At 42.1% G+C, this 25,560-nt stretch overlaps 1 long non-coding RNA gene across 7 annotated transcripts; it reads right to left on the bottom strand.

Moving 5' to 3' along the window:
• Positions 1–8,772: 8,772 nt before the first annotated feature.
• On the bottom strand, positions 8,773–19,284 carry LOC108351894 (uncharacterized). 7 transcript variants are annotated; one of them, XR_010054723.1, is made up of 5 exons: positions 17,029–19,284; positions 16,644–16,936; positions 15,803–15,909; positions 15,571–15,660; positions 8,773–8,972 (listed from the first exon to the last, which is right to left on the bottom strand). It is a non-coding gene; the product is annotated as an uncharacterized LOC108351894 (long non-coding RNA). The 7 variants fall into 7 exon arrangements; XR_005489041.2 differs by having other exon boundaries at positions 15,571–15,909; positions 16,644–16,667; positions 17,314–19,284; XR_005489040.2 differs by having other exon boundaries at positions 15,571–15,909; positions 16,644–16,667.
• Positions 19,285–25,560: the final 6,276 nt, after the last annotated feature.

The following is a 25,560-nucleotide window of genomic DNA, read 5'->3' on the forward strand; positions in this document are numbered from 1 at the left end:
GGCCACTGGGAGTTTCAATTTCTCTAGATAAGTATGGGTCTAGCTGGACCCACAGATGGTTGGGCACATGAAGGGACACTGGGGAGACATAACACATCCAAGATGTAGAACCCATTGAAAATAGGACAGAGACTATATTCTCAAGATCACAATGGTTATTGCAATAAGCACATTTTAAAGAAAATGTGTGGTGCCAATGCCAGGACATGGCTATTTAGGAGATTAAAGCTATCCCAAGATAAATTGTAACTGGGTTCTGAACCTGTAACATTCCAATGTTTCTCTATCACTAAGTTCTAATCAATCAATCAACCTTTGGAGACATGGGTTATTTTCAGGGATTCATATTCACAGCATGACTCTTAGATGTTCTAAATGGAGTCAGGTTGACAATGGAAATTAGTTTTCTCAGCTTTCTCAGTGTTTTTTCCATTCTAACCCACTGGTATGAACTGGGTTGTGAAAACCCCTGAAAACTAAGAAAAATGGCCCTAGGTGGAGAGGCTAGTCTAAGACAAAGACACTGGTCTTACATTCTTCTTTGACCTACATGGTTTCCATGAACTGAGATGAGCTTGAGAGACCAGTGGGACAAAGAGAAGAAAGAAAAAGAACTATTTGGATTGGACATGTGATAGAGACCTTGAGTTGTTTTCTTTCTATTCATAAATCTTATGACCATTCTACACTATTGATTTTTACACAGCCATGGAGCAGACAGAGCCATGGCAATTTCTGCTTTATTGTATGAATGGTGCAGGTTCAATAGACTTTACACTATTTTACCCACTTAAAAAAAAACAGAGACAAAAGATGTGTGTGCATTTATTCAAAGGCAAGAGAACAACTCTTAGAGATCTACGAGGAATTAAGCTGCTCTACAAGGTCAAGACTGGGTCTTCTTTTGTACAGTAGTATTGAGCACGACATTGGGCTATTGCTGATTGTGTAATTCTGCACTTTTGATATAGCTGGACCATGCTCCTTTGGTCATAAGAGAAAATGAGGTAAGGTGTTATTATTGGGGTAAGGTGTGTGTGAGAGGGATCTGAGCACTGGCTGCCTCTGGCTTCGACATTCTTAGTTGGTCCACACCCGTTTCTTGGGTGAAACTTCCCATTCAAAGTTTTGTTCTCTTGGCTTCCAGGAAAATCAGTGTAGCTGCTTTTTATATGTCATTCCACCATCATTTATTTGCAAGCACCACATTTCTTATGAATCATGGAATGGCTGACATAGAGCCTCCTCAATAGAGGAATTCAATGTTTCCCATTGTAGAGGGACACTTGTAGCCATAAAGTGTGCATTGTGGGAGGGATGCTTATAGACCAGGATTCTGGATGGTTCTAGTTTTCCCCCAGGGGATGATTGGATTAATTGAATTGTAGAGGGGTGGTTATGACCTGAATGGTCACCTAAAGGAAACTTAAATGCTTAAAACCATGAGAACTGGCTGACTCTAAGACCTCTCAGCCCTCTCCCTCCAGTCTGGAATTCTGAAATTCATACCAGCTGCTATGCTCAGAAGCTCCCCTGGAGACCTCTCCTTCCCACCTTCCTGGGCCAGAGTGACCTTGGCACACTGCCTCTGGACCAGTGCTGACACCAAAAGGCAAACATCACACTTCCTCACAAGTAGACGGTGTGCTCACTCTGCGGCTCAGCTCTTTCTCACTCCCTCCAGAGTCCTGGGGGCAGGCAAGCACACGAGACCTTCCAGAAGGGTTGGATCCTTCAGCATCACTATCGGATGCCACTACCAGGAGCCTGGGCCCCTCCCTCGATTCTTGCTGTCTTTCCAAGAAGCACTTTTCATTGAAGCTTCCATTTTATACATGCCTGGCTGCTTTCTCTCATTCTCTGCTCACAAAGTGCTCCGTGAGACGAGGATTGAAACCATATTTTATCCTTTTTGGCAGCACCCCCATGCAAAGTGCAGAATGATTGTCCTCGCGTACTTCTACGCAGACATGAGATTGTCCTGCTTGCCGACCCACATCGAGCCTCATGGGAGCAAAGACAGGACCAAAGAGCTGTGCACTGTCCAGACCCTCAGCAAATACTGCTGGATACACAAGAACAACTGACAACCCTCCTTTTCTGACTTCCTTTTGCATTAACAATACTTAGAGATGGTGAAGTTTAATGGAAGAGCCCGCGTTTTTTCCAATCAACTGTCTGTGCCAACTAAAGTCTACAAGGTTCTGAGCCATACTGACTGAGTCGGAGGCCGAGATTCTCTTCCTATGTGCCCTCCTGTCCAAGTCTTCATTCATGGCCCCATGGACATCTGTGTGGACCTTAGCAATACCATTTTCCTCAACCCACTGTCAGCCCCCATCAACCTTCTGTCAAAGGAAATGGCAGTTACCTGCACAGTGGGAACAGCCTATGTCTTACAAATGCTCTCTCCCTCATTCAAATAGCAGATTTATATCGTCGTACACCTGACAATTAATCTTTATTGCCAACTTGACTAGATTTGCAATCAACTAGAGGCACAACTTTGGGCTCGTCTATGAGAGCGTCTCCAAAGACGTTTTACTGAATGCATCATTCCATGGGCTGAATAAGGAGAAGGCAATCTGAGCACAGACTTTAACCTTGCTCTGCCTCTTGACTGCAGGTACACCGAGGCCAGCTATTTCAGGCTCCAGCCACCATGTCTTCCCTACCTTGACAGACTCTACCCTCAATCCTTGAGCCAAAGTTGCTTTTATCAAAGTTGTGAGAAAAGTGGCTTCTACACCCTTAGAGGCTAAAATGGGGCTAGAAATAGTTGAGAGCTCACTTTAGACATGTTCCTAGAGAGCTAGGATGGTTCTAGAAGCTTTGAAACTTCTCACAGAATTTCCTTAAGAGCCACTCTGACTGTTACAAATGGTGCATGTGTTAATGATCCACCAGCAGTTGGGGATTGCCCACTTCATGTGAATTTACTAGGCTAGATAGTCCTCAGGACTATGAACTGGAAGTTAGCAGTTAAACGGGGTGTCCAATTATGCCAAAGGAACAGGGAATGGCATTTCTATGTGCCAAACAGCACTCGGAGACATTTTTAATTAACTCTTTTAGCCCCACAGGGTTTGCACCTTTGTTAATCCTGTTTTACAGGTGAAGAAATTTGGGCCCAAGAAGATCAAGTGGCTATCAAGGCCACACACTCTAGATGGTCTGTAAAGGATTGACTATCTATTGGCTGAGTGGCTTTAAAGTCTGACTGGGCAGTGGGCTCTATAGCTCTCCTTCATACTATGTCTTTACCATTCTCAAGTTCATGCAGCTCAGGAAGGCCTTAGGTGTATACCTTGCCTCATTGCTGTGATGTTGCTGTTGACAAAAAGCAACTTACAGAAGGAAGGAAGGGTTTGTATTGGCTCATGGGTTGAGGGTCCAGTTCATCCTTATGGGTACAGCTTGGTTGCAGGAATGTGAGGTGGCTCTCATTGCAGCCATAGTCAAGGAGCAGAGAAATTATTCTAGTCCAAGGCTTGCTTTCTTTCCATCCTTCTGTCTTTCTGTCTGTCTTTCTTCCTTTCTTCTTCTTTTTCTTTCTTTTGTTTGCCTGTATCTCTTTCTTCGTTGTTGTTGTTGAGTCTGGAATCCAGACCACAGTGGAGTGAACCATACTTGTTAGGGAAGAATTTGAGTTGAAATTGGGCTTTGTCACTGAGGATTGTTGTTTAGCCAAGAGTATAAAGAGAGTGTTATTGTGAGTGGAGGGAGCAACAACTCTAAAAGTAAGTGTGTGTGTGTGTGTGTGTGTGTGTGTGTGTGTGTGTGTGTGTTGTGGGGAGCTTGGGCATGTCAAGTCAGAGAAGGCTTGACAGAGCAGACCATTTGGAAGAGCGCAGAATGCAGAAAAAATAGGTTCTGAATGGCCATGGGGGTGAGTCCATGGAGGCAGGGCCTGGATGCCTTGTGAGGGAATCTCTGGCTACTCAACAGGCTTTCCCATTCCCTCTCTGCTCCAGAGTTCTTTAACATTCCCTTTGTCCCAGTGTTGTTCCGACTGTTCTAATTCAATGACAGTCCCCTCTCACTTTGCCAGCAAGGATCTAGGGACAGACTCATCACCATCCAGTTCTTATTCTAACAACCTTTTCACCCCTTCTGCCATGGTTGCTAAGCCTTGCAGAATTGGTGTAGTATAGAAATCCCATGTAATAATATTCTTTTTTATTTGATTTTGTTTCTCACACTGATTTACTTGTACGTGAGTGAGTGCAGGTTTTTCTCTGTGTGTATGTGTGTGCACGCACATGTGCACATGTGCATGTGCACATGCATGTGCCATAAAGTATGTGTGGAAATTTGAGGTCAACTTAAGGATGTCAGTTTGCTGAGCTCTCCCTTTTCAGCATATGAGTCCCGGAGATCAAACTCAGGTCATCAAGCTTCACCTTTACCCACTGAGCCATCTCTCTGGACCAATGCAATAATAATCTTAAGGCATCTGGCTCATACCCATTTCTGACTATATTTAGAAGTTGGATTTATGGATAATGGTAAGAATAACAAGTAACTTTGCATTCCTACTATATTTCTACCCAGTACCAAGAGATTTGTGTATGGTTTTATTTAATCTTCCTGGGATGTGTACTATTAAAAGTTCCACTTCTACTTATTCTTAGCAGAGTCCCAGTCAAAGGAAAGCACAGGCTGCTCTGGTCAATCCCTTTCCCATTCTGCAACTGAGAACAGGGTTCCAATGTGGAAATGACTCCTTGACAATCACATGCTGGCCAATCAAGGTGCAGCTCAGATTACCCGAGTCCACACCCACTCTCTTAATTGGTTGATGCGTTTTACTCAAGGCTGAGCACTTCTCTTGTGCTATCTTTGCTGGTTCATTGTTATGGTAACCTTTTGGAATAGTTCATAATATTGTGCTGCTACACAATGAAGGAGGTGAGCGGGCAGTGACTGGGACATCCTTTGACAGATCTGTGGCTTCCACCTGGAGTTCTTAGGGCATCCATTCAAAGCTCTGGTGACTACAACTGAATAAGGTTGTCTACCCCTTTCACATGGTACCACACGGCCTTGCTAGAAGTTTCCCCATTAGGAGTTCATTGTAGGGCAATGGACTATAAGGCATGGAGGGTCTGAGAAAGGAGCTGGGGTTTAGCTTATATGGAAAATCTCCTGTGAACAGGTGTTCGTTCTTTCCCACTTCCCAGTGAGGACCACCCACATGTTGCCCTGCCTTGGATTGGGGAGAGAAAACAGCCATGTGTTTCTGTTTAGGTGTGACTTGCTCCATTGTGCGAGTGTCACAGCTGACATTGTTCCTCCTGTGCCTCTGGAATTCTAAACACAATGTCTCTGACTCCTTTGCTCTGAATTTGATCAGGCAAGTTGGAAAAGGATCAGGGAGGCCTGATTCGTTAGTGAGTCCTCCTTGCCAATCAGAGAGCTGCTGTATTTCTCAAGTTCTCACAGCTGGCTAGTTACAGAGCTGGGCCCAGAACGCAGCACAGCTGCCTACCAGAGCAGGGCCAAGAAGTCCTAGGGCTTTGTTAAGCTTTCTCTAGAAAATATCAGAAGAGTGATGGGGATGACAGAAAATCCCTGTCTGTCTGTCTGTCTGTCTGTCTGTCTGTCTGTCTTCCGTCTATCTATCATGTCTTCTATCTATCTATCTGTCTATCATCTATCTAACATCTACCTATCTTCTATCATCTATCTATCTGTTATCTATCTATCATCTATCTATCTATCTATCTATCTAACATCTATCAGCTATCTATCTATTTATCTATATTCACCTATCATCTGTTTGTCTATCAACTCTCTACCAACTATCAATTATATAGGTGATATCTATCATCTATCTACTCTATCGATCTATCTATCATCTAGCCATCTAATCTACCTACCTATCATCTATCTAACCTATTTATCTATCTATTGATCTATCTATCATCTATCCATCAGTGCACCCACTCATGTGTCTACTTAGTCATCCAGTCATCATCTATCATCTATCAACTATGCCCATATGTATAAGCATATATGAATTTGTATGTATTACATTTATAATATATATTATGTCATCCATTCATTATCTATTCCTGTGAAAATTCCATGTGTTCAAATATATTATATATGATATTCGTAACATTCATGTTTCATATATTAGTTCCATATTCATTCATCTATATAGTGCATCCATCTATTTATTTTAAATCCATAATAGTTTCTAATAGGTCAGAGGAGCCCTAAAGGTTGTTTTCAAGGATAGATGAAATGCCATTATCCCTCTAGGAATCTATCTCAATAGATTTGAACAGGTAACTCTCTGAATAGTCCTATACAAAGTGGTTCTTTCTGGAATGTCTATGTTCATATATGTGATATAACAGAAAACAGGATTTGCTCTTTTGTCTGGGCAACATACTAAGTACCAGAACTGATTTAGTTCCTAGTGTGTTTAAAAGCATGTTGTATTTGTATTGTGTCTCCTAGTCCTCTCTTATGTCCACAAACATGTGCCGCTGTAATCCTATTGCACTGCTATAAATGTCACCATTCCTGTGTGTATATATCTATGTAACTGTATGTATGTGTGTATTTTGTATGTATACATATATAAAATATGTGCGTAACATATATGACATGTGGTCATAGTTACAGAGCCAACAGAGAACAAAATTAGTTAGTAGGTTTCAAACTGCTCAAGGATAACCTGATATTTTTATGAATCCCAAGAATGCCCGGGCTTTTTCTGAGCATACCCCTCTGCTCTGTCCTTTGGGGGTGGGGCCTGGAGGTGAGAAGAATGGCTGGTGACTGTTTTGCTAGGTCGCTTTTCAAAGAGTTGAAGGATCCTGGATCTTCTATGATGGTTCATCTCCATTGCCAACTTAGCGGAATCTAGAATCACCAAAGAGACACATCTTTGGGCAGATCGGTGAGGGTGATTCCAGAAAGGTTTCACTGAAGAGGGCAAACCCATTCTGACTGTGGGTGGTTCCATCCCACAGACAGGGAAAGTGAGTGGAACACCAGCTTTCGGCCCTCCCTGCTTGCTGTTATGTAACACTACCGTGCAGTAAAATACTGTTTCGGCTTCCGCGGGAGTACCTGGCAGGCCCTACTAAGGGGAATCACACCAAGTGACAGTATAAAGAAAGTTTATTGGGAAGGGGAGGAGAGTGGATGCCTGAAAACAGGGTAGAGGCAACAAAGGGGAAGGACAGAAAGACAGGAAGACAGGAAGAGGGGGAGGGAAGGGGAGAGGGAGAGGGGGAGAGGGAGAGGAGGTAGGGTAGCAAGCTGTCCTCTTTTACAACCTTGCTGTCCCATCTGGCTTCCAGGGCAGGTGGGCGGTGATGACGAAAGTTGTGGCTAAGCAGCTGTTGGGCGGAGCCTAAGCAGAATTGTCCTTGAGCCAACATTGACCAGCTGCACCTTCCCCCTATGGTGCACTGCACCTTCAAAATGTGAGCCAAAAGAGACATTCCTTTCTGCGGGTGGCTTTTGTTAAATATTTCATCACAGCAACGAGAAATGCAACATACGGGACATGGCAGGTGTTGCCGTCACCACTCGTCTTTAGCCTTCCTTGCTCCTCTCCCCACACCTCACTTCCAATATCTGTTCCCTGTGGACGCAGTTTGGCCTGAGTGTGAATCGGGTGGTTTGAAGGCCTATGGAAAGCCTCCTTTGCTGCAGCCCTCTCCTGGAGTCCCTGCCGAAAGCTCTGTGGCACAGCTGTTCCTTTTGATTCCCTTTGAATTGAAGCCTTCGTTATGGAGATAGGACACGCCACAGTTCTTGAGGAATTCAGATTTCCTAGCCTGAATGGCCCTGAGGGGTTGGGGATGAGCTACTGTAAGGGCAACCGAACCTGGTCGAAGCCAAAGGTGACTACGTTGCCATTAACACCCAGGGATAAGTGCCAGGTAGAGCAGGGGACCTGCTGTGTGTGCGGTGATGTCTGCAGGGACAGCAGGGAGGATGACCGCCTGTGGGTGGTACAAGAGTCCAGCTCTGGTATTTCCATTCTTTCCTGATGAGGCAGAGGGAGCCTGGTCTTCCCAGGGCAACTCCAGCACAGCTCATTTGTGTGTGTTTTACAATGGTGTTGATAAAATCCCTATGGAGCCCCAGAGCATGTGTGAGGAGTTCCCACCAGAAATCTAAACAACGCCCTGGCCTTGCTGACAGCTTAATAATGTGACAAAGTTCAGCCCCTTCAATGACAGGGACAGGAATGCAGCTGGGCTGGTCTGACCTAGAGCTTGGAAAATACCTCCCCCAACTCTAACCCAGCATTTGACAAATAACCTTTTCTTAGCCTTTTGGAAGGCACCAGACAGAATCAAGTGCCATGCATGGGCCACATGCCACCGCTAAAATGTTAAATGGAGTGGCAGGGGCCACCAGAGTCACTCGGGGCTGACATTTATCTTTATTATTATTAATAATAATAATGCATATATTGCTTTTTTGGTGCATTCCAAGTTTTTCTCCTTTTTTTTCCCTACTAAATCATGTGGCTGAACATCGGCAGACCCAATAAATCACCCTGTGAGCCCAAATTCAATGCAGCTGTCAGGCCAGATCTGAGAGGAGCAGGGCTCCCTTAATTGAGCTGCAGCAGAGAACCAATGGGCGTTGCCCAGAAAAAATCAGAATAATAGCAACAGAGCAGTGACATTCAAGAACAAGACTGGAGCTGCTGGCTTCAGCTTTAATTTTACAAGAGGAAAATGGCTGTGGGGGGCAGGGATGGGCGCAAGGAGAAATCCAGACTTCAACAAATTTTTCAACTCTTGTTTTTTTTTTTTTTATTCTTTTCTTTTCTTTTTTCTGCCCCAAAGCCAGTACAGACAATGAGTTCCACATTTAAGAAGCTCAGCAGCGGAGTCGTCCGTTTTCATCTTGCCTCGCCTTGCCTCTCCTTCGCTTCCCTCTGCTCCTTTCTCAGTGCCATGCACCCTCTTTTTCAACTAGAATAAAAGCTGAAAGTGAAAAAGCAACAGGATTTGAGTCGGAGCCAATTTAGTGGGCCAAGAGGTTACATATGGAGCCAACAAATCAAAGACCCATGAAGGATATTACTGATTTAAAGCTATGTATGTTAAAGCCCAAATCTTAACAGCATTCACAAAGGTAAAGGCAACTAGTGGAGAAGCTTAACTGACAGTGGGCTCTCCCTCTGGCTGCCCTGCTCCCTCTGCAAAATCACAGAGCATTTTGGCTGAAGAGAGGTTTCCCACCACAGCACGACCTCACCCTCAGGTGACCAGAAAGGAAGGCACAGACATTCGAGGCAGAGATGAGCTCAGCTGGCTTCCACACATGGAAGGTCAGCAGCTCTGCTTGACTCAGGTCTGTCTGCACATGTGGCATGCATATATGTTTGTGCACACAAGTGCATATGGATGGATATACACAAATGCACATGTGTCTGTATATGCCCACAGATGCACATATGTATCTGTGTGCACACAGTTAAGTATGTAAGTGTGCATGTCTATATGTATATGTGTATCTGAATATATGTGTGCACATGTGGTCATGTGTATGCACAGATGTGTCCACAACTATATGTGTAGGTGCATGCATGTGTACACTTAAGTGTGTATGCACACATGCACATAAGTATGTATATGTGCACATGTGTAGTAAATATACATGTGTAAATGTTCATATTTATGTTTGTGCACACATGCACATGTATATGCATATGTGTGCAATATATGTGCATGTCTATGTGTATGCAGACATATACATATGTATGTGTGTACAGTATATATGTATCTGTGTGTGCAAACATTTGTATATATGCAAGTGGTCACACATGTATGCATATATATATTTATCTGTGTGAGGACCTATGCATAAATGTGTAGATGCATATAATATACAAATGTATATGTCTATATGTATGTGAAAACATATACATCTTTATGTGTATGAACATATGTGCATGAGTATAGGAATGTGTGACAGTTCTTATGCACATGTGTATGTGCATGCATGTATTTGCATAGTATGTACAAGTATATATGTGTACAAGGAAATATGTATGTGTGTACACATATTCCTATGTATAGGAATATGTGCATACACATGTATATGTGTATTTGTAGTGTATGCACTTATAATAATGTATACATATATGTGAATGTATGTGCAAGCAGGCACAGGTGCATACTCACAAATACATGTATGCACATGTGCACATCCATATACTTATGCATACATACACATGTGTACATGCACACACATATATACATGTATATAATATGTGCAGACATACACATGCATACACATAAACACTTGTGTACACAAAAACACATGTGATTACACATACATATATATATACACATATTTCCTTAAGTATGTGCATGTGTGCAAACATAAATACACATGTGTGCCTGCATATACATATTCACATGTACATGCACACATGTTCATGCATATGTACATATATAAGGACACATGAGTACATAAGCATGCACATACATATACACAAACATACATGCACAGTACCATACACACATGTACAAATGTGCAGACATACAAATACTCATGCATATATTTGTGCACATCTACACATGTACATATGTGCACTCATATATACATGCACATTCATAATTGTATACAAACACACATATGAACATACCCATATACAAACACACATATGAACATGCACATATAATTGTACATTCATATATCAATACACATGTGTACATGTCAGCACAAGCATACACAGTATACATGTAAACATATATATGTACAAATATACATTTAAACATGCTCATACATATATGTGCACATATACTTACATATATGCATATGTGCACTTGCAAACACATGCACATTAATTCCTGTGTACAGAATACATATGCACATGTGGTAATACACTTGTGCACTTATACATACATGTGCACACATACATATATACACACATGTCCACATGTGTGCACACATATGCACATCAACCTTTAATATACGTCATATATACAAATACACATGTACATCCACATGAGCATGCACATTCTTATGTGTGTGTTGTTTGTTTCGATGTACGACACTATCAGAAAAAAATATTTCCTTTTCCCCCTTAATTTGTATAACTGTATATAATTTCAGGGAAATTTGATCCATGTGTTTTGGATTCATTTGCACTTAATTGTAAAAATCTCTCTGGAAAGAGCTATTTTCTGACCCAGAGAATGTTGGTGTCCTTCCTAACAAGCCCAGTAAGGGCTCTGCTATTCCAAACCACCATGCCTGGTGCAGAAAATTGACTTGGCCCACAAAGTAAGGTAAAAGCCACTACAGGGGTAGGATATATTAGAAATGCTGGACCTGTAGACTTGAACTGTAGTCTAGATAACAGGAACATATAAGAAAAAGAAAATTCTCCTTCAAAAAGTAAATAAATGTGGGCTGAGGATGTCTTAGTGGGTAAAACCACACAAGCATGAGGACCTGAGTTTGGATCCCTAGAACATATAAAGGACTGGTGAGGTAAGCATGCTCCTATAATCCCAATACTCCTAAGGCAGATGAGACCTTTGCAGGCCAGCCAGCTTTGTAGCATTATCCAAGCAACCTTGTGTCGAAAAGGTAGAAGGTGAAGGAAGACCTTCGCCCCAGCTTGTTCGCTGATCTCTACGTGTGGACGCACACAACTAATTAAATAAATACACACAATAACAAATTGTGGGTGTGGCAGGTCAATAAAGTATTTCCTGCACATCAAATGGGTGTGAGCCCACAGGAAGTACTTCCTGGCCACCCACAGATGAAGGTTATTTAACCCCTGATTCTTAGGATCATGGTATGCTCTTGTCTTTTCTCTGAGCTTCATGGAGAAAGTACTTTTTATCCAGGGACTCCAAATTACCTCCAAACCATCTTGGATGGCTCCCAAAGGCCATGACATGGCAGCATGACTATGTCCAGGACATAGATCTCCCCGTCCTCCATCCACAGCAACCCAACCACAGCAGGGAAGCCACAATGGCATTCCTTCATTCCAAAACAAACATGCCATTACCAATCTCAGATTAATTGGTACCATTTGTGTGCCCTGCTTGTTGGGTTTAAGATGGAAATGTCCCAACAGCAGTGGCTGCCACCCTTGAAAACCTCAAGGCACTTACAAGTTTGGCCCTTGGGATAACTTCCTCAGCTATTCCTTTTTTAACCCTATGGCTTCAAGTCTTTCTCCTCCTCTCTCCCTCTCTATTCTGAGACCTTTTGTAATTTTGAAGTGAGTTCCCAGTGGAAGGAAACCTTTTGGACCACTGAGTTTGCTTTGAGTCCAGGTCTTTGCTGTCTTTAATTAATTAAGATACACATTTGCCCTTGAAATTACAGTGTTTCTATAATTCATGAGAAGAAAGTATTGTAATGATGTCATGGAAATCCTTGCACATTTTAGTGGTTCAAAAAATAATGGGGTGTCCGTTCAAGTCACTAGGAAGATATGATTACTTTTCAAAGCAACACGATCACCTTTATTTTCCGCGTTCATCAATTTTCTATTTCTTCTTCATTCAACCACATGACTGGCTCTACACACAGTGAGGGAAAGACTAGAACAGTGTTAAAATAGCTCCTTCCTTTTAGAAAGTTATAATTTAGTTCTAGACGTAAGTGCCTACATGGCCCACCATGCAAAGTGCTAAATTAGCGGTGTGAGCAAAAAGTGGTGGAGAAGATCACCATGGAGCCAAAGGGTGGATGGGGAAAGTCTGGGCCAGTGCTAGGCAGTCTGGCTGCAGGCTCGTCTCTGTGAGCCAAGGAGAGAGGATCTATTCTGTTGAATGAGAAGCCCATATTAGAACTGAGTATGCCTCAAAGAACCAAGTTCAAGGAAACACTTTGATAGAAAGAATTTCATGGTGTGGATGGGAAAGAACATACCCTACATACGTTAGCATAAAATGAACCCTATGGGGGTTGTATTAGCTTGTATTACTGCAAAAAAAATCCTTCAGGTAAGCAATTTAATATAGGAAAACAAAATGACTGTCTTAGGTAAATTTAGTTGTCAACTTGAGAGAACTAAGAGTCCTCTGAGATGTGAGCATCAACTCTGGAATTGTCTAGATCAGACTGGCAGTGGGCATGTCTGTTTGAACTGTCTTGATTATTAATCAATGTGGGAGAGAGTCTTGGTTATGGTTACTATTGTTGTGATAAAACACTATGACCAAAAGGAACTTGGGAAGGAAAGGGTTGATCTGGCTTAAACTCCCATATCAGTATTCATCATTGAAAGAAACCAAGCCAGGAGCTGATGTAGAGGCTATGAAGGAATATTGCTTAATGGCTTAGTCTCCATAGAGGTCAGCTAGCTTCCCTTCAGCATCCAAGATCACCAAGAGCAGTGGTCCCATCCACAATGAGCTGGAATGCCAATATCAATCACTAATTTTTTAAAAAAAATGCCCTATATGCTTGCCTATAGCTTGGTCTTATGGAGACATTTTATCAACTGAAGTTTTCTTCTCTCAAATGAGCCTAGCTTGTGGCAAATTGACAGAAAACTAGCCAGCACAGAGGGCTCAGTCCACTGTGAGTGGCGCTATTCTCTACACAGTTAGTCCTGGACTATACAAGAAGGTAGTTAAACACTGGTCTATAAATGAGGCAGCAAGCAGCATTTTCTGTAGTTTCTGCTTCAAGATCTTACTTGAGTTCCTTTCCCAACTTCCCTCAATGATGAACAGTAATCTGTAAACTAAAATAAGTGCATTCCTCTTCAAATGCCTTTTGGTCATGGTGTTTGTCACAGCAACAGAATCAAACTAGAATAAGATCTCTGTGTCTCCTTTTTCTTAAAAAGGTTCAGTTCATGGTCATTTGGCCCAATTTCTTTGAGCCTATCTTGGCATAATAAATTATGGTTATTATATTTGGTCCCGTATATGGTTATAATATTTATAAATATTATTTTGGTTTCTCCTTCATGAGCATCTCCTAAATGATCTAATTTCCTCCTGATAAGTCTTACCTCCTAGATGGGCCACCACGTCCCAATAGCACTCCAGGCTGGGAGCATGCCATTAACCTATAGACTTTGGGAGGACATTTACCTGAAGACATTTTTAAATTTGGTTTAACTCAATGATTCTCGAATACATTTACTTCCAGAATCCCACATTTTACAGAGAGCTCATCACCATGGTGAACCTGAAGACAATTCTACATTCTTTCCCAACTTTAACATGGAGGATTTAGTGGAAACGTAAAACTAGAGCTCACAGGATACATTAGTTAAAGACTAGTTGAAGTTGTATGTGCCATGTTCACAAGGGATGGGCTTCAGCATGGTGAAAGGTGATATCACTGAGAGAAAGAATGTATTGATTACTCGGTGAAACAATGCTAAGTGCCCACTGTGTGTCCTGGACTTACATGTGAAAATGCTGACGCTGGCCTTCAGTGACATCCAATAGTGGAGAAAATGAAAACATATAAGATGTATACCTGGCTTATGAAAGAGATGTAAACAAATGTTCAGAGAAGACAAAGCCTGCCTAATAGGAAGGTATGATGTCTCCATGTGTAAGTGCCATTAAAACTGCATTGTGAAGAGTGTGTGGATATACACCCGCCTGAGACAGAAGCAGATGAGAGAACTCTAGGCGATGAGAGAGACTTACGACCGTAAGCATGAGAATATGTGGAGTGTGGAGACTTGGGAACAACAGACACTGCGATGAGGGGGAAACTGAGGCAGGGCGGCTGGCAGCAGACCATGAGCAATCTATGTCAGCCAATAACAACAGCAAGAAGAGACTCAATTATTTATAGTCAGGATAGTTTGGGGGGTGTCTAATGTAAGTCCCTGAGACTGCTTTAGAATCTGAGTGATGCCTTCAGGGCCCTGGGCTCCTACCATTCCTCTACTTGGCTGCTCCTTAAAATACTGAGCCTCTATGCTCCTGACTTTTGCTTCATGTTGAGAGGTGGCTGCCACAGAACTGAGCATATTTCTTTCTTTTTTTAAATCTTTTTTAAACTGTATTTTTTAAGAATTATTTATTCATTTCACGTATATGAGACACTATAGTTGTCTTCAGACACACCAGAAGAGGGCATCAAATCCCATTACAGATGGTTGTGAGCCACCATGTGGGTGCTGGGATTGAACTCAGGACCTCTGGAATTGTAGCCAGTTCTCTTAATCATCAAGCCATCTCTTCAGCCCTGAACATATTTCTTAAAGATTGTTATATTTTTATCACAGCTACTTAGAGCTATCCTACAGGTATGAGAAGTTATGCCTGGTATCATATATATGTATACATGTGTATATATGTATACATATAACACATATATATACATGCAACATATATATGTACAACGTATATACACACATGGTATATATACATACATACATATATACATAACACACTCACATACACACACATATGTTTATGTTTAAAAGTAACACACACAATAAGAGGCTAATCCAGTAGTCTCTTGGCCCTTGAGGCTCGGCTCCCCAGAAGTCTGAGTAGGTCTGTGGTGGCTGTCACTGTGGGAAGATCAACAATGTAGCAGTTACTTAGCCAGGAGGCTGGGTACCTCATCAGTCTCAATCTGATGTTGTAAGTCCAGAAGTTTCCTGAAGAGCGATGGTCCTTAGTCCACAATGGAAGCCTGGGAATGCCTGTTCTGATGTTAGCAAGGCAATCAGCAACAATGGCAGCAGCAACAGCCATGGGGTAATCAACTCACCAGCAAGAAAGAAAGTTGAACAGCACTGTCCCCACCCACCCTTTATGTCTGGGTTGCTTGTAGAAGCTAACAGCCATACTTAGAGCAGATCTTCAACATCAATAAAGACCATCAGGACAACTCTTCAGTTGACCCTCCCAACAACTGATGACTCTAATCTGTAGCATGAAAAGCAGCTATCACAACCTGCAAACACAGGAGGAAGGAAGGATTTATTTTGGCTCCATCTGAGGGTAGAGTCCATTATGGAAGAGAGCCATAATGAGAAGAGCATGAAATGGGAGACAGAGCTAGGTGCTGGTACCAAACTCATTTTCTCCATTTCATTCAGTCCAGTCCCCTCCCTCATGGGATGGCACAGCCCACATTCAGAATAGGTCTTTCCCCCTCTGTTAGGCCTTTCTGGTAACACCTTGAGATAAATACCTGGAAATGTGTTTCCAAGGTAAATCTTAACACACCCATGTTGCAAGGGATGTTAGTTAATTGTCACAAGAACTAAATTTGTATCCCCCCCCTAAAATTCACACGTTGAAATTTTAACACTAGGGTACTAGGAAGTAAGGCCCTTCATGGTAATTAGGTCCTGAGGATGGTACCCTAAGAACTGAAACTGCAGCCCTTGTGTGAGTGGTTATAGAGCTCCTGCATGGGCTATAAGGAAAGGTCAACTCTTAAGGCCAGAAAAGGACCCTGTCCAGAACTAACTGTGCTGGCACCAGGTCTCAGACTGTCAGCTTCCAGACTTTAAGAAATCCACCCTCTGGTTTATATGACACCACGTTTGTAGCAATTTATGTTGAGACATCTCCCCCAAATAGTTCAGTCTTGTCATGCCTCTGATGTCTGAAGGTAAACATTGTTTTGGTTTGGTTTTCTGAAAAATTAGGTCCAACTGAGAAGATGAAGCAGGTACTGACCTTTCCACTGTGGATGCTTCCTCACTGTGGGTGCAAATTTGACAGAAAAGAAGAAAAATGAAGTTGCAGTCAAAGAGGTCTGGTTGAAGAAGCTGATGTCATGACAACTCGGGGAGAAAACAGCTTTCCTGTTGCAGAGCGCCTGAAGGCTGTGAAGTGCTAGGCTTTTATAGTATATCCAATAGGTTTAGGAAGATATATATTCAAGCTGTTCACAGAAAGGTCATTACAACCCCACAGAGGCAACCTTTGACTTAAAGATGGTCCAAAGGGGATAGTGGATGCTCCCAACTCTGAAAACATTGTAAAGACATGAGCTCTGGGAATAAAGCTCTCCCCTCAGAAACTGTCCTGATTTTGTTTCTATTCCTGTAGTAAACCTTACCAAAAATGACTTGGAGAGGAAAGGGTTTATTTCAGCTTACAGGTTACAGACCATCGTGCAGGAAAGTCCAGGCAGGAACCCAAGGCGAGAACTTGGCTACAAGGACAGAAGCAAGGACCCTAGAGAAACAGAACTTGCTGGCTTTCTACCCCTGGCTTGCTCAGCTAGCTTCTTTACATAGCCCAGACCCATCTACCGGGAGATGGCACTTCCTAAAGTGGGCAGGGACATCCTCAGTCAATTACAAACTACAAATATGTCCTACGGACATGCCCACAGGCCAACCTGATCAAGCCAATTCCTCAGCTGAGCTTTCCTCTTCCAAGATGGCTCCAGGATGCGTTGACAATAAAAAATAACAGGTATATAAATATGTATGACACTAGAGCTTCTTAAAATAATTTCCACAGGAGAGTATGAAAACATACAAAAAATGGATGTCCAAGACTGCAATTAACTAGAAGAACATCTGATATTTTTCAATGCCAAGTGAATGAAGCCTTTAAACGTGCAAAATCTGCTTTGCAAGGTATCCACCAGAGAAGAATATTTGGACATGGGTTTAGGCCAATAGAAAGTTATTAACTGGCAAGAAAGTACACTGGGTGTTGGGGACCCATGTACAGCCTTGAGCCTTCTCAGAATGAGATTTTAAGCCCCCAAACCACATCCTGGGCTGACATACTTCAGTTAGCAAGGACATTTAGTCAGAAGTAGGACAACTGAAGCCAAAATCAAGGTTAGTACATCTAGAGACATTCCCAGAAGTCTTTATTCTTGTTTTGGCAAGTATTGCTGCCTTCATACAGAATTCCAAGGCCAGAATGGTTCTTCTATTATGGTGTCAGTTGTGTTAAGGTCTGGGGGGTCTGTTACATCAGCACTGGGAGTGGTCCATTTGAGGCTCTGGCAAATGAAAAGGAGAAGCAGGAGTCCTCAATAACCATTACCTCTAGGACCATCACCACCACCACCACCACAATCATCTCTACCATCTCCACCATCTCCACCACCATCACTACAACCACCCTACCACCACCATGACCACCACCTCTTGTCCTGACAGTAACTCCAGCAACTCAACATCCAGAGTACCACCCCAAGGTGAACCACAGGGCAACATTTATACAGCTTCCCTCAGGGAGCATGTGTGCTCTGAAAAGTTCCAGTAAAAATGGATGCATCCTGCCCATGGCCACCTACTTCACTTCTGTATAGACCACTTTTATAAGCCTTGCTTCAGGGGACAATTTAAAGCTTCCAAAGCCTCCCTACAAAGCAGCCACTCTACAAATTTCCTTTTATGTACAGCTCATGAGAAGTAATTGGATACTATAATTATGGGGCAGGAGAATGGCGAATTTTGCCTTATGTTCTTTGAGGATTAGCCAAGAACCCACGACCAGTCTACGATTCCCCAAAAAGCAATCTAGAAGAGAACCTAATGAGTAATTCCTCCAAGTAGTTCAGGAATAAAAAAGCCTTGAACATAGGCCTTTTCTCTCTCCAGTTGCTATAAAGCTTGAAGAATTAGGGTGGACAAAGCTAGAAGGTTGGGTCCCTATGCGATGAGGTTGGGGAAGCAAAGAAAGACACATTTCTCAAAGGTGTGTAGGCAGAACAACATGTGGGAAGCCTTCTGAATGATAGGAATTATTTACAAATAAACAGAGGTGTATTTCCTCTCTCAGGAGCAGTCCCAGATTACTTTCCATGCCTCCTTCAGTAGAATGCATGCATGCATAAGACAGCCCCTTAGTCTCAGGTTTCAGGGCACTAGATGCTAAAATTGCGCCCTCAATTCAGCAGACATACTCTGTGAAGATGCTAGAGCATGATCCTCTTGGGCTAACAATATGTGGGAAGAAGTGAGGAGAGGGCATCTAATGAGTAGACACATGACTAAACAAGGTTCCCATGGTTGCTATAGCACAGGGCCAATGCCTAGGTAGCCAACCCAGACACAGGGTTTGTCATTCACAGTTTTAGATGCTAGCAGTCCAGTACCAAGGTGTCAGTTGTGATGTGGTCTTCTGAAGCTTCTAAAGGGAGAATCTCAGTCTCTTAAAGTTCTGTAGATCCAAACGTTCCTTTCTAGTAGCTTGTCTTCAGTCTGTCTTCATGTGGCCGCCTCTGTTAACCTCCAACTTTCTGTTCTTTTAAAGAGCCAGGAATATCAACCTCCATTTCAATCTGCAAAGCCTTCCTTCTTCTCTCTTTGTCCTCTTTCTCTTCTTCTGCTCTCATCTCTCTTCCCTTCCCTTCTCTTCTCTTCTCTTCCTCTTCCTCTTCCTCTTCCTCTTCCTCCTCCTCCTCCTCCTCCTCCTCCTCCTCCTCCTCTTCTTCTTCTTCTTCTTCTTCTTCTTCTTCTTCTTCTTCTTCTTCTTCTTTTCTTCTTCTTCTTCTTCTTCTTCTTCTTCTTCTTCTTCTTCTTCTTCTTCTTCTTCTTCTTCTTCTTCTTCTTCTTCTTCTTCTTCTCTCTTCCCTCCACTCCTCTCTCTCTCTCTCTCTCTCTCTCTCTCTCTCTCTCTCTCTCTCTCTCTCTTCACTAAGCCTAGACTGCTTTGTACTTTCTGTCCTCCTACCTCAGCCTCACCAGGGCAGTGAGTGAAGGTGTGTAGCAGCAGCACACGTGGCTGTAAAACCATTTAAAATAAAGCCAGATATGTAGGTATTGGGCATTAGGATTCAAACAGTTCTTGTGGGAAAGAATATTGAACCTATAAAATAGAGATATGCTGAAAAGCAAAGATAATTTCCTAATTTATCAAATGAATGGCTGGGATGCCATGGAAGTTTGAGTACATTTTCATTCAAGCTTAGGGTTCACCCTCTGAAGGATGGTGACTTTCTTTTTATCTTTTCTTTTAATTAAGACTCTGGTATGTCCTGTATAACCTCTGGTATAACCTGCAATGGTTGGTGTTGATTGACAGTTTCATAGGCTCTGGAATCACCTAAGAGATATTCCTCCAGGCACATTTATAGTAGATTGCCTAGATTCCTTTAGTCTCTGGGAGTGTCTATGAAGGATGATCTTGCTTAGAAAATTGGGGTTGAAAGGCACGCCTTAAAGAAGGAGGTACCATGAGGTCTGGAGAGATGGTTCAGTGGTTAAGAGCACTGACTGCTCTTCCAGAGGTCCTGAGTTCAATTCCCAGCAACCACATGGTGGCTCACAACCATCTGTAATGGGATCCAGTGCCCTCTTCTGGTGTGTCTGAAGACAACTACAGTGTACTCATATACATAAAATAAATAAACAAATCTTTGGGTTGGGGATTTGGCTCAGTGGTAGAGCGCTTGCCTAGGAAGCGCAAGGCCCTGGGTTCAGTCCCCAGCTCCAAAAAAAAAAAAAAAAAAAAAAAGAAGGAAGGTACCACCATGATGGATTCTACCATTAAACTGTGAGACAAAATAAGCCCTTTCCCCCTTAAGTTGCTCTCGTATCTTATCCAAGCAACAAGAAGAGTAACTAACACAAAACAGATTCACAATTACAAAATTTTAGTATGGTTTTGTCCAGTAAGGAGAATTAATAAAATTGTGACATATGAACTCACCATGAAGAAGTATGCAGCTCTAAAAGTGGAGTGGTCCCCATGTGTTTATGTGGAAGGACGTGTCTCAGAATATGTGGGCTATTGTAATAAACTGATGTAAGTTGGCTTACGAATGACAGAAATTTATTTCTCCAAGTCCTAGAGGCTGGGGAGTCTAAGATGGTGATAACTGTTTCCTGTTAGCCTTACATTTTTGTTCTCGATGAGGGATGCTTGAAGGTTTATTTTTCTTTTCTTTTTTTAAATTTTACATGTATGACTTTTTCATCTGCATGTAGATCTGTAACTCCATTCATGCTAGGTGTTCACAGAAGCTAGAAGAGGGCATTAGATTCCCTGGAACTGGAGTGACATCCATGCTTTTGAGATACCATGTGGGTGCTAAGACTCAAACTCAGTTCCTTGGGAAGAGCAACCAATGCCCCTATGAATAGATTCATCCTTCCAGCACCTAATGACTCTTCTTATTATGGTGCTGATCCAGTTTAAGGATCACATTCTTCTACCAGGGGTCATATTCTTGTCACCATCATATTGGACTGAACAACAATTATCAACATATAAATTTGGGGACAACACATAGCAAGATCTCTAGGATATACATATATATATATAGATATATGTGTGTGTGTGTAACAATGTAAACAGTATGCACTTTTGTTCACAATATGTGTACACATTCTTGCATCTGCATAAAGAAGAATCTGGAAGGATTCAGAAGACACAAAGAAAGCCCTTAAGTTGGAAATTTGAACTTTCCTAATATTTGCTTTATTACAGTAGTTTTTATTTGAACCACATAAGTATATTTCTTAATTGAAATTGAAACAACAGTAGTTAATTAAATGCACATCTCTGGGACCTGCTAATCACACCTTTAGGAACTTGTACTATGCATATTTTCTCTCATGTATTCAGAGATACTTAGAGGGGCATTTGCTATAGCCCTTTCATGTTGTTACATGTACATTCCAACTGGATGTCGCTCCAGTTCCAGGGAATCTAATGCCCTCTTCTGGCCTCCATGAATCCCTATCATGAGTGTGGTTACAGATATACATGCAGATGAAGTACTTCAATAGCCAATCACAGGTAGACAGGTTTAGTGAAGTTGTATCCACAAAGTGAAACACTAGGATATGTTGCATAGAATATGAAATATGCAATAATATGTAAAGTTCTCCTGTGTGTGTGTGTGTGTGTGTGTGTGTGTGTGTGTGTGTGTGTGTGATATTTGATCACACTGTGGACTCTGAGATTGTGTTACTAAAAGAACTATTTCTGGTTGTGGTGTGGCCCAGTCTTAGCACACACCTTTAATCCCTCTGACTGAATACAGACTTGCCCTTAGTACTTATTTTTAATACCAAACAATGAAGGTAAAGTTAGTTTGTAGAAGGAAGCACCTATGTATTAAAGTGACTTCTAATTGAGTGGTAGACAAAGTAATGAATCAGAGAAAGATTTGACAGAATAGGATATGCTCAACTCTCACGAGAAGAGAGAGGAAAGGGAAGCTATTTAAGGGGCAGTGCAGAGAGAAAAGGAAGGAGGCAGTTTCACTGGGACAGTTGTCCGCAGACAGGTTGTAGAGAAAGAACAAGCTAGACATAGGTGAAGACAGATTGAACCAGAGAATAAGAAGATGCCTGAAGATTAGAACAGACTGACAGAGATAGTTTGAGGTCAAGAAGAGCAATTCAGGAGAAGCCCAGAGAACCCAGTTTAAATTAGTTAACAGTGAGAGGATTTTGAGCCCGAACAGCTGAGTTGAATCACCTGGTCAGAACTCAGAAAGAACTAGAAAGGGTAAACTAATTTAGCTGCAAGTCTCAGATGCTGAAAACATTCTAGTCTTAGATTAGATTAGATTAGATTAGATTAGATTAGATTAGATTAGATGGAGGCTAGAAGCTTCCAGGCCTAGGCCTGGGTTAACACACTGAGGCAGTAAGTCCCAGAGACAACAATTACATCAGGAGAATAAAAGTAACTTTACATATACGCAAGGTCATTATACTCTCATTTTTGATAAAAAAATATAATTTTTGTGTATATACTCATCCCCATACCTTACTCTTCTTAAAAGAGCATGCACGTATCCTGTGACATATACATGTGTTTTACAGCAATTTCCTGTTATTTAAAATGTTTCACCCAGTAAGGAGGCTCTTTAAGATACAAAGTAAACTCAGAAGTCTGGGAGAATTCCTGAAACTGATCAGATTCACAGTATTCCTGCCTTACCGAGACTATGTAAGCAGTAAAGATTGCTGAGGATAAGAGACTCTCTAACCACTGAGCTGCCTATGTTGTGCAGAGATCTCTAGGGTTCCAAGTTTCATGAGTTATCACCCATGCTGGGGCAATCTTTTGGTGACATAGCTGTTTGAAGGGTCATACATTTTCCTGTATGTAACCCCTCATTTACACTCCTGTAAATAACCCAAATAAAATAATTGGTTTACCAAGTTGGACATCAGTGGCTTTGTGACCTGTTGTTGTCTTCCTAGGAAAAGTGTCAGACAGCAGTGTGCTGACATTTAAAATTCTGAAAGTAAATAACCGTGCACAAAACCGTGAACACTCATGACCTTTGGAATGCAATGAGAGTGTTTGGGGAAGGAAAGTTGCCTGCTGTTCATTGTAATACTTTAGAGCTGAATGGATTTTCTTTCGCTTTGTGCATGTTTTCCCTTTTGAATTAAAAATACATAAATATCTGCTTGCTAAAGTTGCACATGGCAACAAATGGAGCCAATGACGCTCCTTTGTACTTAGAACAGACTTTAAAGCACATTTTAAAGTAATTTGTGCTTGAAACTTACTTTCTTACGGCTGTGATAAAATACTGAGAAAGCAACTCAAGAGGAAAGCTATTTATGTTCCAGAAATAATTACAGTTCCAGAGGGATAATGACCCATCATTGACAGCGAAGACAAGGCAGCAGGAGCAAGGACCAGCAAACTGACTGGTCACATCGCGCTCCTCCTACAAGGCTCTACCTCCTAAAGTTTCCATAACTTTCCCAAATAGCACTGCCAGCTGGGGACCAAGGGTTCAAACACGAGAGTCTGTGGGGGACATTTCGCATTCAAAACACAAAATTTCAGCTGCTTTGCAGTTTTATAATGCTACCTGATTCGAATTCCCATTCTAGCTGGTGGATTTAAAGACATTTACGTCTCTCCCTTTCTGCCTAAGGAGGGTTCATCTCCATTTCAGTTTCGCGTTTAAGATTGCTATGCCAGTCTTTGGGTTGGGATCCTGGCTTTTTGCTAGCTTATAAACACTGTTAACTTGTGCAATTGCTGTAAGGCTCAGATCCCGTCTGTAAACAAAACAGAGAAAACACATTACAAAAATATTTTAAGAATCTAGGGGGAATATAAATATGTACGATCTTGCATGTAAGAATCCTAGGGCACGCATTCCACAGGGTAGATGACAGCTTTGTTAACAGTTCTTGTGATCTGGAAGGGTGGATTGCAAAGAGGAGTCATCTCACCTTGATTTTGCACCAGGTGAGGCCTGTCTCACGTATCATGGCCAGGCCAAAGTATGTGCTAATGGAAGCCCAAAATTTTCCTGGGTTTCTTGGCCACAGTAGCGATAGGTAAGAGAGTCAAAGAGCCAACTCACAGTGAGAGCTCTGAACTTAACTATTCTCTGGGTACATATCAGTGTGCATCCTTACCTGCATGGGGGAATTTCACTGCCCTTATTAAGAAAGCTGTCTTTGGAACCATGTGCTTTTGTTCTGTGTTACCCTCAGAAGACCTTTGGTTGTTACACCCTGGTCTCAGTCCATCAAGTCCCTTTGTCTGTGAGCACATATGTTCTTTATAAAAGGAAGTGAAGTCATGGCTGTGTTGTTGCTCCTTGCCTTCACAGAGTTAAGATCTATGGTGACTCTCCTTCATGTTCTTCCATCCCATCCCCTCCTCCAGTGTAACTCTGGGTCAAGTGGTCTCCTTGTCTGGTTGGCTTTCTGCCTTGATGCATTTACAGGGTCTTTTATTATTGACTTTAGAGTTCCTTGTAAGGTGCTAAAAAAAGCATTTTAAAGTAGTCTCCGGTGGGCAGTTTAGAATTTAACTGTTCTTTTCATTATCCTCCTCAACTCTCTTGTATAGTTCCCTTTTCTAGAATTAAATAACCACATGGTCGCTTTGGGGATCTGTGTCTCTTTTGGATGTTGAACTTGGCCTGGCTCTAGCCTTTATTATGTAGCGGTTCAGTGAAACTCTTGTGATCCCTCCCCATCGTTACTTGGTTCCTAGTCTTTGTTTGTGGAGTTTTGTGGCATCTTGTTAAATTTAGGACCAAATCGTCACACCATCTTGGCTTGTTTGAGAATCTGTAAAGATCACAAGCTGTTGACACAGGATATTCTTCATGGAGTTCTGGGACTTGATGGGGCACAGGGAAAGACTGGGGAGAGACAGTTTCTGGAAGTTCATCCATTCCAGTTAAATCTTCCAGCGCTGATTAAGGACTTCATCAAATCTTTGCTGTCTCTTGTTTTTTATTTGAGGGGCTACAATACCTTGGAGGCCCTTATCTAAGATACAGATGAGTTCAGATTCATACTTCTGCAGGCCCCGGGGCAGAACCAGCTAACTTGCTAGCTTTCTTCTAGTTCATCAGCCCCGAGGACGGACTTAACCCTCTACTCCGAGACATCAACAAGGTCTGAGAGTTTCTGGTAGAATTCTTCCTGGGAAAAACTATCTCTGCAAATCGGATGTTTTCCCATGCTTGTTTCCAACTGTGCCAGTCAGAGAAGACACTCCCACCCAGGATGTCTGAAGAAGAACAGGAGCTGTCAGGAAAAGTAGTCCATGATGGCTTGTCCTAGAGCATGGCAGCTTCAAGATCCCTGATGGCTGGACTGTGCAGGAGCGAAGTGCACCCTTACTTTAAGAGGGGAACCTTAATAGTAAATACAAAGGAATCTATTTCGCT

This window comes from Rattus norvegicus, chromosome 9 (assembly GCF_036323735.1).
Source record: "Rattus norvegicus strain BN/NHsdMcwi chromosome 9, GRCr8, whole genome shotgun sequence".
Taxonomy (NCBI): Eukaryota; Metazoa; Chordata; class Mammalia; order Rodentia; family Muridae; genus Rattus; species Rattus norvegicus.